A 14,262-nucleotide genomic window follows, 5' to 3' on the forward strand; every position below is an offset into this window, starting at 1 on the left:
GTTCTGTTCCTGCTCCCTGTCTGAACCCTGGGGCAAGCCCCCTTTCTTTCTTTTTTTTTTTTTTTTTTTGAGTTGGAGTCTCACTCTGTCGCCCAGACTGGAGTGCAGTGGCCGCTCCCGGCCACCGCAGCCTCGACCTGCTGGGCTCCGGCGATCCTCCCCCTCAGCCTTCCGAGTAGCTGGAATTACAGGCATGCGCTACCACGCCCAGCTAATTTTTGATTTTAGTTAGAGATGAGGTCTCGCCTGCCCAGGCGGGTCTCGAACCCGCGGGCTCAGGCAATTCACTCACCTCAGCCTCCCAAAGGCGCGGGATTACAGGCTGAGCCACCGAGCCCGGCTCCCCCTTTCTTACGCTTGCCTTGGTCCCTCCACCTCCAGGTCAGCCCAGCTTCCCGAGTCAAAGCCCCTCCCTGCTCCACACCTGGCTGACCCATCGACTCCTGGAGGAAGAAGGTTGACTAGAAAGGCAGTATTTTTAGTAGAAAGGAGAAGGCAGAGCTGCTGTCAAGGCTCAGTTGACCACTCAGTGTCTGGCTCAGCTCAGCTTCCTTCCCAGTTCCCACCCCTGCTCTCCTACACCCACCTGAAGACAGCCAGAGCCACTCCTCCATCCTCCCTCCATGTGCCCACCAAGCCTCAGTCCCTCTCAGCTCCCAGCATGCTTTCCTCAACCCACACTCCCTCTCTAGAACTTGGTCTTCTCAATCTCTGGTCATGCCACCCACTTTTTCCACCCTGCCCCAACACCTACCACATCCCCTTGGGTCTCCCTTCATCTGAGCCTGCACAGACCCAGCCCTGCCAATAGGACTTCACATAGAAGCAAAGCCAATTGTACAGCCTCTGCTTTAGAATACGTGCTCCCTCCACCGGCTAGGATCCCTTGGGCATCCCTTTGTCTCAAAGGGAGGGCTGGAGCAGGAGAGTGGAGGGGAGGGTGCCTGAAAGCAAACCACATCAACGCCCCATGCAAGCATACCAGCTATCGCCTGTACAATTTCTTCTCACCCTGAAGAAAGACATAGCCTGCAGGATTCTGTGGGGAACCTGTCCCAAGCCCTCCACTCCTTTCTCACTCCAGTCATATCTAGAGGAAACCACGGCAGAGTGAATAAAAGGATCTTGAGACTTGGTTTGACACTCTGTAGAGGGATCTGGCCCATCCTTCTTGTCCTGACATTGACCACTAGACACTGGCAGCCCCCCGGCCCAGGGAGTGGGGAGGGACAGGAGACGAACAACAGCTGACCCTTCCCTCTGGCTAAGCCTGCAAAGGAAGCAGGATAGGGCCCTCATCACAGGCAGAGATCCTTGGAGAGTCAGAGGGCAAGCGAAGGCCTCCCTCATCTTCCCCCAGCTGATTCAGGATGCCTGTCCCAGCCAGGAAGAAGTAATACCCACTGTAGTAACTTATGGGAACTGCTAAGGGTGCCTGATTATCATGCAGCACTGTTCTGATTGCTCATGTTGCCAAATGTGTCAGATGAAACTGTTGAAAGTGTTGTTTGATCACAATAAGAGCATGTGAGCCAAAGCTTTCTGCGCAGGGCAGTCACAGCCAGCCGGAAACTGGGAGAGAAGGCAAGGAGGATTTCTGCCACTTCTTATTGAACCACCTGTGCCAACTTCTCCTTCCATCATCCAAATGCTCTCTCCAGCCCTCTACAAGGGCCCCTGCTTTCTCCACCACCACAAGGGACTCTTGAGTGACTGGGGCCTGAGCTGCCTCCTCAGTGAAGAAAAGTTCCCACTTGACATATGAGTCCATTTGGGAGATGGGAAACTCTTTGCTACTGACACTTCTACTCTCTACTGTCTTCAAGGGCAAGGAGGTGGTAGGAAGGGGAGGTGATGGGAAAGAGGTGACTGCTTCTTTTCAACATGAAGTTTTCCCTTTTAAAAGATTTATACCCCTTACACAGAAGGTAGAATTTCAGGTCTTAAGTTTAAGTCTTTAATTCATTTTGAGTTGATTTGTGTATATTAAAGAGACAGAGGTCTAGTTTCATTCTTCTGCATGTGAATATCCAGTTTTCCCAGCACCATTTATTGAAAAAGGTATCTTTTCCCCAATGTATGTTCTTGGTGCCTTTGTAAAAAACAGTAGCTGTAAACACGTTCATATATTTGTGGGCTGTCTATTCCTTTCCATTGGTCTTTGTGTCTGTTTTTATAGCAATACTCTGCTAAGTGTCTTTCAATGAATGAATATAGATAATGTGGTATATATACACAATGGAATACTATTTGACCATGAAAAGGAATGAAATCCTGTCATGTGCAACAACATGGATGGAACTTCCAGCCAATGTTAAGTGAAATAAGCCAGGCACAGAAAGACAAATATCACATGTTCTTACTCATATGTAGGAGCTGAAAAATTTTGATCTCATGGAGATAGTAGAATAATAGATACCAGAGGCTGGGAAGTTTGTGTGAGTTGGGGTGGGGATGAAGAAAGGTTGTTTAATGGCTACAAACATACTGCTAGATAGAAGAAAGTTCTAATGTTCAATAGCAGAATAGGTTGACTGTAGTTAACAACAACGTATTATATATTTCAAAAAAAGCTAGAAGAGCGATTTGAAGTGTTCCCAACACAAATGATAAATACTCGAGGTGGTGGATATTCTAAATATCCTGACTTGATCATTACACATTCTATGCATGCAACAAAATATCACATGTGCTCCATAAAAATACACAAATATTATGTATTAGTAAAAACAAACAGGAGGTATACAGGGTCAGCACATTCCTCTTCTGGGCACGTCCCTTTTTGGTGCATGGAGGTTTCTTTCTAGGGTAAGGGTAAATATTGTCTGCTTTGGCAGCACCAGACAGGACACACCAGCGATGTCCCTCACTGCAGTTGGCCTGACTCTCACCTGACCTTGCTCATTGGAAGGCCTATGCTGCTGATCAGGCTCTGCAGACCCAAGGGAGAGAAGGTACTCTCTGGAGGACTGAGTGGATAATGGGTTACACGAGGCATGTCCACCTTGGCCAGGAATGAGGAAGAGGCAGGAGGGAGCAGGCAAACAAAAACAAATCAGAATGAGAGGGAAAGTGGTAGTTGTTGGAGATTGCAAGCAAAGTGTTTTACTTAGAAGAAAACAGAGGAAAAGACAGAACAGCAGGGAGATGGAAAGGATGATTCCTCTTCCAGAAGTTCTGAGACAGATACTTGTCATCCATGTCCTAGGCCGGGAAAGGGCTGTTGACCTCTAACACAGATTAGGTTTAGAGGTCCCTAACACTTTGCCTTCTCCCAAAGGACTTTGTCCACAGAAGCCGAGGGTTGTGCTAAGTTGTTGATCTGGAAACAAGGATGAAAGCCACAGGTCATGCCTGTGTATTTCCACTGACCAGGAAAGATTTCTACATCACCCTGAAAACTTATTTTGCCAGAGTTGTGCATGAGCAGCTGTTTATTTTGTCCACAGACCTATGTAGTAACTCAGAGAAGCTGCAACTACAATTTATAAGGTAGGTAGGACAAGAACTATTCCTATTTTACAGATAAGGAAAACAAGATCCAAAGAAGTTAAGTAATTTATTGATAAACAGTCTCAAAACTAGTGAACTACAAGGAGAGTGAGTTGCATTACTGATCATGTGAGAAAATAGTGTAATTAAAGATGTAGTGGGAAAAAAAAGATGTAGTGGGTTAAAATGGTGATTGAACAAATATATCTAGCATTTCTTCCTTCCAAACCAAGCCAGAACTATAAAGAGATTTTTTTAAAGACAGAAATCTACCAAGATGGAGAAATAGGAAAGGATACAGGGTGATAACAACAAGACTGCAAGTTACAGGACTGATGGACAGTGTAATTGACCAAGTGGATCTAAGCGCTATATCTCCTGCTGGTATCCGGGAAGCTGAAAACCAACTTGGAGAATCCTCAAAAGTCTCATGAACTGGCACCAGCTGATCCCCTTGCACCAGGTAGTTAAGTAGAGGGGAGGGAGACAAAACAAGGATTTGATGAAAGTTATTTTAATAAGGAGTTAGTTCCCTAGATCCCCTCGCACTCCACACCTAGGGGCAAGATGGGAAGAGGGCATAGAACACAGTACTTAGGAATGGGGATCAACAAACTCAGGTGAAGCCTGGACAGAAAAGGTGAGGGCCAGGGCATTGTTCTGGAGTTCACTACAATACCCTGACAGGGTGATTGACCATGTACATACTGGATGTTGAGTCTTATTGTTGACCTCAACTATCATCTACATGGCTCCCAGAAGCTAGCTATTAAGCTACTGCCCTCCAGCATGGAGACTGGGAGAGGACTTTTCAGGGATGACCAGCACAGAGGAAAGCCCTGGAGACACTGCCACCATGAGGGCCCCATAAATGGCCCCCGGCCACTCTACAATGAAGACAGAGCCTGTCTTGGGGCTTGCTCATTCACTCAGAGCTTCTGGGAAACTCCTTAGTACCTGCTTTTATTCATTTTTTATGTTTTTTTTATTATAAAGATGTAGGGAACAAGTCAGGATTATTACATAAGCAGGCTTCATGCAGGTGAAGTTTGGACCTCCAACTGGCCCTTACTTTCCCTGGTTTAGAACCAGGTACCCTTTGGGATGCTATGTTCCGCTTCCTACCCTCCTTCCCCTGGCAGTGTCCACCAACTGCCAATCCCTCCCTTGCGCTAATGTGATTAATGTTCAGGTCCCAATTATGAATGAGAACATTTGGTATTCAATTCTTTGTTTCTGTGAAAGATCACTAAGTATGATGGTCTTCAACTCCATCCAATCTGCTGCAGATTCTATGATTTTGTTCTTCTTTATGGCTGTGTAATACTCTATCACATATATGTACCACATTTTCTTTTTTTAAAAATTTTTATTATAAAGATGTGGGGTATATTTCAGGTTAGGTATATAAACATTGATCATGCAGATACCCTTGTTGATGAGGTATGCCCCTCCCTCCCCTAGAAGTTTCCCTCACCTGCCAATCTCACCCCCACCCCGACAGTTTCCCACTACTGCCAATCGCTTTCTTATAGCATTGTAATTGTTCAAGGTCAGCTTATGAGTGAGAACATATGGAACTCAGTTCTCTGTTTCTGTGATAAATCACTGAGTATGACTCCAAATCCATCCAAGTTGCTGCAAAATCCATATATTTGTCCTTCTTTATGGCTGCATAATATTCCATTGTGTACATGTACCACATTTTTTTTATCCAATCCAGCTTCAATGGGCAATCCGGTTGGTTCCATGTTTTTGCTACTGTGAATAGAACTGCAACAAACATAACGTGTGCAGGTATCTTTTTTGTAGAATAATTTGAGTTCCTTCGGGCATATTCCCAAGAGGGAAATTGCTGGGTCATATGGAAGGTCAATTTCTAATTCTTTCAGAAATCACCACACTGCCTTCCAAAGAGGTTGTACTAGTCTGCATTCCCACCAGCAGTGTAGGAGCATTCCTTTTTCTCCACATCCTCACCAGCATCTGTTGTTGTTTATTAATGATGGCCATTCTTACTGGGGTTAGGTTGTATCTCAATGTGGTTTTGATTTGCATTTCTCTGATGTTTAGTGAGGTCGAGCACTTTTTCATGTGTCTGTTGGCTGCCCATTTATCTTCTTTTGAGAAGTGTTTATTCATGTCTTTTGCACACTTTATAAAGGGGCTGTTTTTTTCCTTTTGACATGTTTGAGTTCCTTGTAGATCCTATATGTTAGGCCTTTGTCAGATATACAGTTGACAAATATTTTTTCCCTTTCTGTGGACTGTCTCCCTGCTCTCTTGATGGTTTCTTTTGCTTTGCAGAAGCTCGTTAATTTGATGAGGCCCCACTTGTCTATCATATTTTTTAACTTATTGGCCTTTAGCGTTCTGAATAGGAATTGGTTCCCAGTTACAATTTCCAATGTACCACATTTTCCAGTCCACTTTTGATGAACAGTGGGGTTGGTTCCATGTTTTTGCTATTGTGAATAGTGCAGCTACAAACGTGCGTGTGCAGATGTCTTTTTTGTAGACAATTTATGTTCCTCTGAGTATATTCCTAGGAAAGGTATTGCTGGATTATATGGAAGGTCAATTTTTAGTTCTTTAAGGAATCATCACATTGCTTTCTATAGAGCTTTAACTGGCATGCACTCCCACCAACAGTGTAGAAGAAAAGGGATTTTCTCCGCACCAGCATCTATTGTTTTTTGATTTATTGATGAGGACCATCCTTATTAAAAGCCTATAACCTGGGAGAAAGACAACTTGGGGAAACAAACTGTGCAGGGAGAAAAAAAATTCAAAATTATTATTACTATCCCCAGAGAGACAAGAGAAGAATGATATTGCCTTCACGAAATAAAAACAAAATACTATTGAAAAGGACTAGCTGGAGAACAAAAACGATACCCCGAAATAAAATAACAGAATCAAAATCTATATTACACAATTCTAACTTGTGTATTCACAGTCTTGCAATTCTAGCTTGTGTAGTCATAGTCTTTTCATGTACCAAAAAATACTTAGGAAGGTTTACAGAACACATACATTAGAACTTGATAAAAATAACGGTGGAATGGAGGAGAGAAAAAGAAAGAAAAGGAAGATAACGCCAGAGATCACATTCACACACCAAACTTGGCCTGTGAGGTTCTGAGGAAGGTGATTATTTTCCATATTTGCACTTAAAAGGCATTAGATATTGTTTTTATTGTTTTTAAATATTTTTTGCTTTTTATGAAGTCCCAACTGCCCCTCTGCCTGAGGAGAGGCCTGTGTTTGTCTTCTTGTCCTCCTGTGTTAACCTGCATGTCAATCTTCTCTCTTTAGGGGTAGGATACTGCCTTTTTAATTCTCGATGATTTCTCACTCTGCCCACAGCAGGATTTTGCACTCAAAATTGTACATAGCTTGTATTTCTTTCCCCATCTCTTCCTACCTTTTTAGGAAAGAAAAAAAAAGAAAAGGAGGAGGAGGAAAACTCTGAGGCTTTTATGCAGGGCTGGCCTAAGAATAATCTCCTTGGAAAGAGCCCAGGAGGATGAGTTTGACTCTGCAGACAAAGGCTGAGATAAGAAAAATCTCCTCTTGAATCGTGTTCAGCTTGCGTCCATTATCTGTATTCCATGACCCTAACATTTGACATTCTGATGTTTGAAATGGGAAAGGTGCATTCTGAACTGTGTTGAATTTCGTTCAGGGCGGTGGGAAGGCGTGGGCAGAGGGAGGTTGACAATGAGGAAAGGTGGAGGAGAAAAGGCAAGGGGGACCATTGAATAGAACCTGAAAAAGCAGTTCTCCCTCACGGAAAAACTTTGATTTTGAAGTTTACACTCCTATTAACATTTAAATGGAAAGGTATTACTTGCAACTCTACACAGGAAACCAGGATATCTGCATTTAAATAAACACCACTTAGAGAAGGAATATATATAGGCTCGGAATGCCTTTCTATTTGCTCTTTAAAGACTTTGCACAGAAAAAAAGATGATGACTGGAACTTTTTATGAAAAAAACAAAAACCAGAAACGGTGAGTGTGAAGATAGGGATGTGTTAGATCTTACTGGGCTGCAGAGAAGAGCACGTCAATACCACTGGAGAAACAGCCCAGACTCAGATGCTGAGGGTGCTGCCCCCAGCAAAACCACGGCCCTCTGCAGGCTGCACGGGCACCTCTGGGGGAGCTTCCTTTGCTGTAAGCTCTCCCCCCCTTTTTTTTTTAAGTTGGAGTCTCACTCTGTCGCCCAGACTGGAGTGCAGTGGCCGCTCCCAGCCACCGCAGCCTCAACCTGCTGGGCTCCGGCGATCCTTCCGCCTCAGCCTTCCCAGTAGCCGGAATTACAGGCATGCGCTACCACGCCCGGCTGATTTTTTGATTTATTGTAGAGATGAGGTCTCGCTGCCCAGGCAGGTCTCGAACCCGCGGGCTCAGGCAATCCACTCACCTCAGTCTCCCAAAGGCGCGGGATTAAAGGCTGAGCCACCGAGCCCGGCTCCCCTTATTTTTTTAATGTAGTTTTTAGACATACGCAGGTTTGTTACATGGGTATATCGCATGATGGTGAGGTTTGGGCTTCTACTGAGCATGTAGCATATCACTCAGGTGGTAAGCATGGTGCCCAGTGGGTGGTTTTTCAACCCTTTACCCAAGCCCTCTCTTCTTGCTTTAGGAGTCCCAACATCTGTTGCTCCCTTCCTTAGGCTCATATGCATTTGGTGTTTGGCTCCCACTTAAACGCGAGAATAGGTGGTATTCAGATTTCTTTTTCCGTGATAATTTGCTTAGAATGATGGTCTCCAACTGTGTGCATGTTACTGCAAAGGACAAGACTTTGTTCTTTTTTTTATGACTGCGTAGTATTCTCTGGTGCGTTGTACTACTTTTTCTTTATCCAGTCTGCCATTGATGTACACCCAGGTTGGTTCCATGTTTTTGCTAGCATGGATGGTGCTGAGATAAGCATTCAAGTGCAGGCCGTCTACATGATACGAGCATATAGCCCTGGCTACAAGGCAGGACAGTGTTATCTTCCCTAGGAACTGGGCATTCATTCACAAATTAATTAGGCTCTTGAGAATCAAGGCCAAAGGTATTGGAAGGCAGAGCAAAGTGGTAAGGACAGAACTCAAGTGTTTTTGCCCCATGGGGTCAGTCACTCTGGGAAGTAAGAAGTGGAGAAAGATAGTCTACAATGGACATGCTAGTCCTGGGATCAACTCAGGACAAACGGATTCAAAGGACAGGGAAGATTCCAAGGTCCAACCACTGCATAGCAACTGTCTCTGAAGGAAGTGGGGGTTTTGATTCTGGGGAACTCCATAGAGTTGCAACACGTAGGGATGGAAGATTGGATCTGAGAACCAGGCTACCCCCATCCTGATCATGGCTCTCTGGCTGGGGGTGGGGGGCTTGCAAATTAGTCCATCTCTTTGGATCTCAGTTTCTACATCTGTGAGTGGAGGTTTTGACAGTACTTACTTCAAAGGATTATTAAGGTGATTAAATAAGTTAATATGTATAAACTGCTCAGTAGAGTACGTGGCACAATGCTAGAGCTGTATAAGTGTAAAAAAAAAAATGGAAGTCACTTCTTTTTTTCATGTACCATGGCCCTTGCATTTGCCATACACGAGCACATAGGAGCTGAGTAATATTTGGGGGTATGCCCCTAATTAAGGGTTTCAGACTTGGAATGAGTAGCCTTCTGGAAGTTGTTCTTATTCTTTCAGGTACCTGGAAATGCCAAGGCAAAAGATTTATTTTTTAATGTATTAATATTGAGATGCATCCACCTGGGAGTGCTGGTGCTGCCTATCCTCCCAGGACCAAAAAAGCTGAAGGTTACAGCAGTTAATAGCAGGGGGCTTGATGGATATAGAGGTTGTTTGAACCCTGGACTTTGGCAGTGTTCTAGAAGGAAGAGATATGGGACAGGATCGTGACTCATCGGGAAAACTTCTGTAATTAGTCAAGGAAAACTGAAACAGAAAGTTACCTAACAGAAGGTTTTGCTATAACTTTTGTCTAGTGTGCAAGTTGGTTCAGCATCATAATATAGGTATACTTTTTTTTTAAGTTGGTGGATAACATTTCATGTTTTTATCATATACAATATGGTGTTTTAAAGTACAAATACACTGTGAAATTGTTAAATCTAGCTAATTAACACATTCACTCATGAAGTTATCATTTTTGTGGCAAGAGCATATAGTATCCACTCTACATTTTTCAAGAATACCACATATCACCAACATAGTTACCTTGCTGTGCAATGGATCTCTTGAAATTTAATTCTCTATCAAACTGAAATTATGTATTATATAATTATGTATTCTTTGGCCAATAGCTCCCAATCTTTCCCTCCCTCCTAAACACCCCAGTCTCTGGTAACTACTATTCTACTCTCTACTATGCCATAAACCTTTTTAGATTCCACATATGAGTGAGATAACATGGCATTTGTCTTTCTGTGCCTGGTTTATTTCACTTAATGTAATGTCCTCTAGATTCATTTATGTTGTTGGAAACGGCAGGATTTCATTCTTTTTTATAGCTACATAGTATTCTCGCTATATATATTTATACAAGGGGGGGACTCAAAAAAATCCAGAATTATCTTTTGGAGGGTAGACCCCTGTAGTACACTTGAAATTTGTTCTTCTGGATCAAAAAGTCAACCAAAATTTTTATCTGGACATTTTGAGAAGGTTGTGTCATGATTTACAGAAGAAACATCCCAAGGTGTAGCAAACGGGTGACTAGTTCTTCCACTATGACAACGTTCCTGCCTATACCATGCTGAGCGTTCAGCAGCTTTTGAACAAGAACGGCATGACCCCCGTGCCCCACCCTCCTTATTCATCCCATCTCATCCCAAGTGATTTTTTTTGTTTGTTTGTGTCCCCGGATGAAAAAACTCTTCAAAGGGAAATGTTTTGCTGATGTGGAAGAGGTGAAACAAAGAACAGCAGAAACGCTAACAAGCATCAAAATTGATGAGTTCAAAAACTGTTTTGAGCAGTGGGAAAAGTATCTCGATAGGTATATTGTATCAAATGGAAAGTACTTTTAAGGTAGTTAAGTTTAAATATATAATAATAAATACACCATTTTCTAAATAAATAGATTCGATTTGGGGAAAGTCCCCCAAAACATATACATCACATTTTCTTTATTCATTCATCTGTTGATGAACACATTTGGTTGATTCCATATCTTGGCTATTGTGAATAATCTGCAACGACTATGGGAGTGCAGATATCTCCTCAACATACTGATTTCAGTATTTTTGGATATACACTCTGTAGTGGAATTGCTGGATCATATGGTAGTTCTGTTTTTAATTTTTTGAAAAACCTCCCTACTGTTTTCTATACTGGCTGGAATAATTTTGTTCCCATCAACAGTGTATAAGGGTTCTCTTCTCCATTGCCAGTACTTGTTGTACTTTGTCTTTTTGATAATAGACATTCTAACTGGAGCAAGGTGATAGCTCATTGTGGTTTTGATTTGCATTTCCCTAAGGATTAGTGATGTTGAGGCATTTTTCATATACCTATTGGCCATTTGTATGTCTTCTTTTGATAAATTTCTATTCAGATCAATTGCCCATTTTAAAATTAAATTTGTTTTTTGCAGCTAAGTTTCTTCTATATTTTGGATATTAACCCCTTGTCATATGTATAGCTTGCAACTATTTTTCTCTTATTCTTTAAGTTGTCTCTTCACTCTGTTGATTATTTCCTTTGCTGTGCAGAAGCTTTTTAGTTTGATCCCATTTGTCTGTACCTTTTAAAATTGTGCTTTTGAAGTCTTATCCCAAAAAAAATCCATGCCCATTTATGAAACTAGCACTTAATATTCATGTCACACATTGCCAAAAAAAAGAGAAAAATTCATGCCCTGATCAATGACATAAGATGTTTCCCCTATGTTTTCTTCTAGTAGTTTTGCAATTTTGAATCATAATTTAAGCCTTTAATCAATTTTGAGTTAATTTTTGTATGTGATAGAGATAAGGGTCTAATTTCATTCTTCTGCATGTAGATATCCAATTTTCTCAAAATAATTTTTTAAAGAGACTGTCATTTCCCCATGGTGTGTACTTGACAACTTTTTTGAAAATCAGTTGGTTGTAAATGTATGGATTTTTTTCTGAGCTCTCTATTCTGTTCTATTGGTCTATCTGCCTGTTTTTATGCCAGTTCCATGCTGTTTTGATTACTATAGCTATGTAGTATATATTGAATCCAGGAAGTGAGACACTTCCAGCTTTGTTCTATCTGCTCAGAATTGCTTTGGCTATTCAGCGCCTTTTGTGGTTCCATACAAATTTTAGAATTTTTCGTTTTTATTTCTGTGAGTAATGTCATTGGTATTTTGATAAGGGACTGCAATAAACCTGGCAAATTACTTGGGGTAATATGGGTATTTTAACAATATTAATTCTTCCAATCCATGAACATGAGATATCTTTCCATTTATTTGTGTCTTCTTCAATTTCTTTCATCAGTGTTGCATAGTTTCCTTGTAGAGATCTTTCACATTTTTCATTACATTTATTCTTAGGTTTGTTTGTAGCTTTTGTAAACGAAACCTTGATTTCTTTTTCAGCTAGTTTGCTATCAGCATATAGTAAGTCTATAATTTTTGGTTATTGATTTGTAACTTACAACTGTAGTGAATTTGTTTTATTGTTTTATTTTTATAAAGTTCTAACATCCTTTTAATGGAGTGTGTAGAGCTTTCTCTATGTATAACTACATAATATGGCTATATTTAAATAAAGACATTATTCCTATGTAAAAATAAAATAGTTCTTAGGTTTCCATGAGAAAGTGCCTGACTTGGGGCTTTGACCCCTAGAAGTTCCTTTATAACTAGCCTCTGCCTCCCCCTGTATCATCATCTTTCTCCAAGTCCCTCAAGCTCCAGTCATAACAAACTGCAGTCTTCCCTTCCACCCCTTTTCTTGATGATACTGTGCTTGCTACCAATATAAGACGGCTCCCCACTGGCTCCAACTGGCAAGCTTCTCATCAACCTTGAAGATTTCCCTAAAAAATAAATGTCTCTGGGAGTCTACCATGATACTTTAGCAGACACTTGCATCCAGTCCTTGGTGTTCCTGTAGTATTTGGTTGACATCACTACCACATTTTTTATAATTATTTGTTTATGTATCTCTCTCTCCAGTAAATCTGAGCTCATTCAGGGTTGTGTTCATGTCTGGTTTATTTTGTCTTTCTAGTTCCCAGGGCATTGCCTGACATAAGCTGGTGCTCAATACATATTTTATAAATGAGATTACCATCCCACTCTGCAACAATTATTAAAACTGTGTGTGTCATGGTATATTTCAGGATAAGGAGAGTGGATCTTCACAATTCATTCAACCCACTTCAGTAACTCAAATGTCATTGTGCCTTAAAGTTATTTTTTCTCCCTTCCAATCTTGTTTTCTTAAAATCCTCCATTAACAATCACTTAATAATTCAACATACTTGTTTATTTCTATACAGCAAAAACATCCACATGGGCCTGGATTCCAGATAACACAGAACCATACAGTTGAATGAATACTTATGATTAGGAATCCAACAGACCTTTCTGTACTGTCTCTTCCCAAGTCAGGCAGAGATGGTGGGGGAAGGTAGTTGCTGTAGAGACAAGAAGTGGTTTCTGGGTCAGAAGACAGGCTTGATGCTTCCTCCTCCTCAATCCTACCTCCGGATCAGAGAGCTGCCATAAATAGGGATATTATGTGATGCTGCCATATACAAATCAAATCCATTGTCAAAACAATAGAAGGCAAATTGCAAAATTTGTATTCGTCTGATGAAAGCTAGGTCAGCTGCTAAAGCAAGTGCCTGGAGAGAAAGAAGAGGGGGGTGGAAACCTAGGACCGAGAGGCAGAGTCCCAAACCTGAAACTCACAAGAATGACTCCCTTCTCCCTGATGTTGTGCTGCTAAGCCAACAGCAGAAACTGCAGAAGGAAGGGGAGTGGAGGAGAGAGGAGGGAAGGGAAATGGAAGGGAGGGGGAAGGAAGGAAGGAAGGAAGGAAGGAAGGAAGGAAGGAAGGAAGGAAGGAAGGAAGGAAGGAAAGAAGGAAGGAAGGAAGGAAGGAAGGAAGGAAGGAAGGAAGGAAGGAACGAAGGAACGAAGGAAGGAGGGAAGGAACTGCTCAGAACACCAGACATACCTGGGTAGACTCAGCTTGGAATCTGGTTCTCTGTCCCTGGCTGTCCTCCCACTGATGAAGACAAGCTAGACTGGTACAATCTGCTACACCACCCAAGAGAACTTTCATTTTCTCCTGCCCTATATCACTGACAGCTGTTCTGAGTGCAAAGTATAGGAATCTGGGTTGCTTGGCAAGAATGTACCCCCAGAGAGTTATCACAAAGCAATCAGAAGATGAGAGCTTTAAAACTCACAGGTACCCTAGAGGGTGCTAGGCAACCCAGAAAAATGTTGCAGGTGCATCAGATTTGGCTGATAGCAGAGAATTTGAAAAGCATCAGGAAGGGGATGATAAATATGAATTAACATTGATTGTGCATTTACTATGTGTAGGTATCGTGTTGGGCAATTGACAAAGCACACGTCAATTCAACCTCCCAATGGCTCTGTAAGATAGGAGCTGTTTTTCTCATTTTGTAGATTTGGAGATGGAGACAAGGAGATTTCAGTTGACCAAGGTCACATAACCAGTAATAGGCAATTGGGGGAAGGGGTCTTGGTCTGCCCATGCCCTCCTATTCCAGGCTGTTCATGT

The 14,262-nt window shown here is 42.0% G+C and overlaps 1 protein-coding gene across 1 annotated transcript in view; it reads right to left on the reverse strand.

The window, feature by feature from the left end:
* TMEM178B (transmembrane protein 178B) overlaps window positions 1–14,262 on the reverse strand; it is a 394,222-nt gene that overhangs the window by 37,782 nt on the left and 342,178 nt on the right. The gene's annotated exons all lie outside the window — the stretch shown is intronic.

The sequence above is a fragment of the Carlito syrichta genome, unplaced genomic scaffold (assembly GCF_000164805.1).
Source record: "Carlito syrichta isolate Samal-C Ts95f unplaced genomic scaffold, Tarsius_syrichta-2.0.1 Scaffold163527, whole genome shotgun sequence".
Taxonomy (NCBI): Eukaryota; Metazoa; Chordata; class Mammalia; order Primates; family Tarsiidae; genus Carlito; species Carlito syrichta.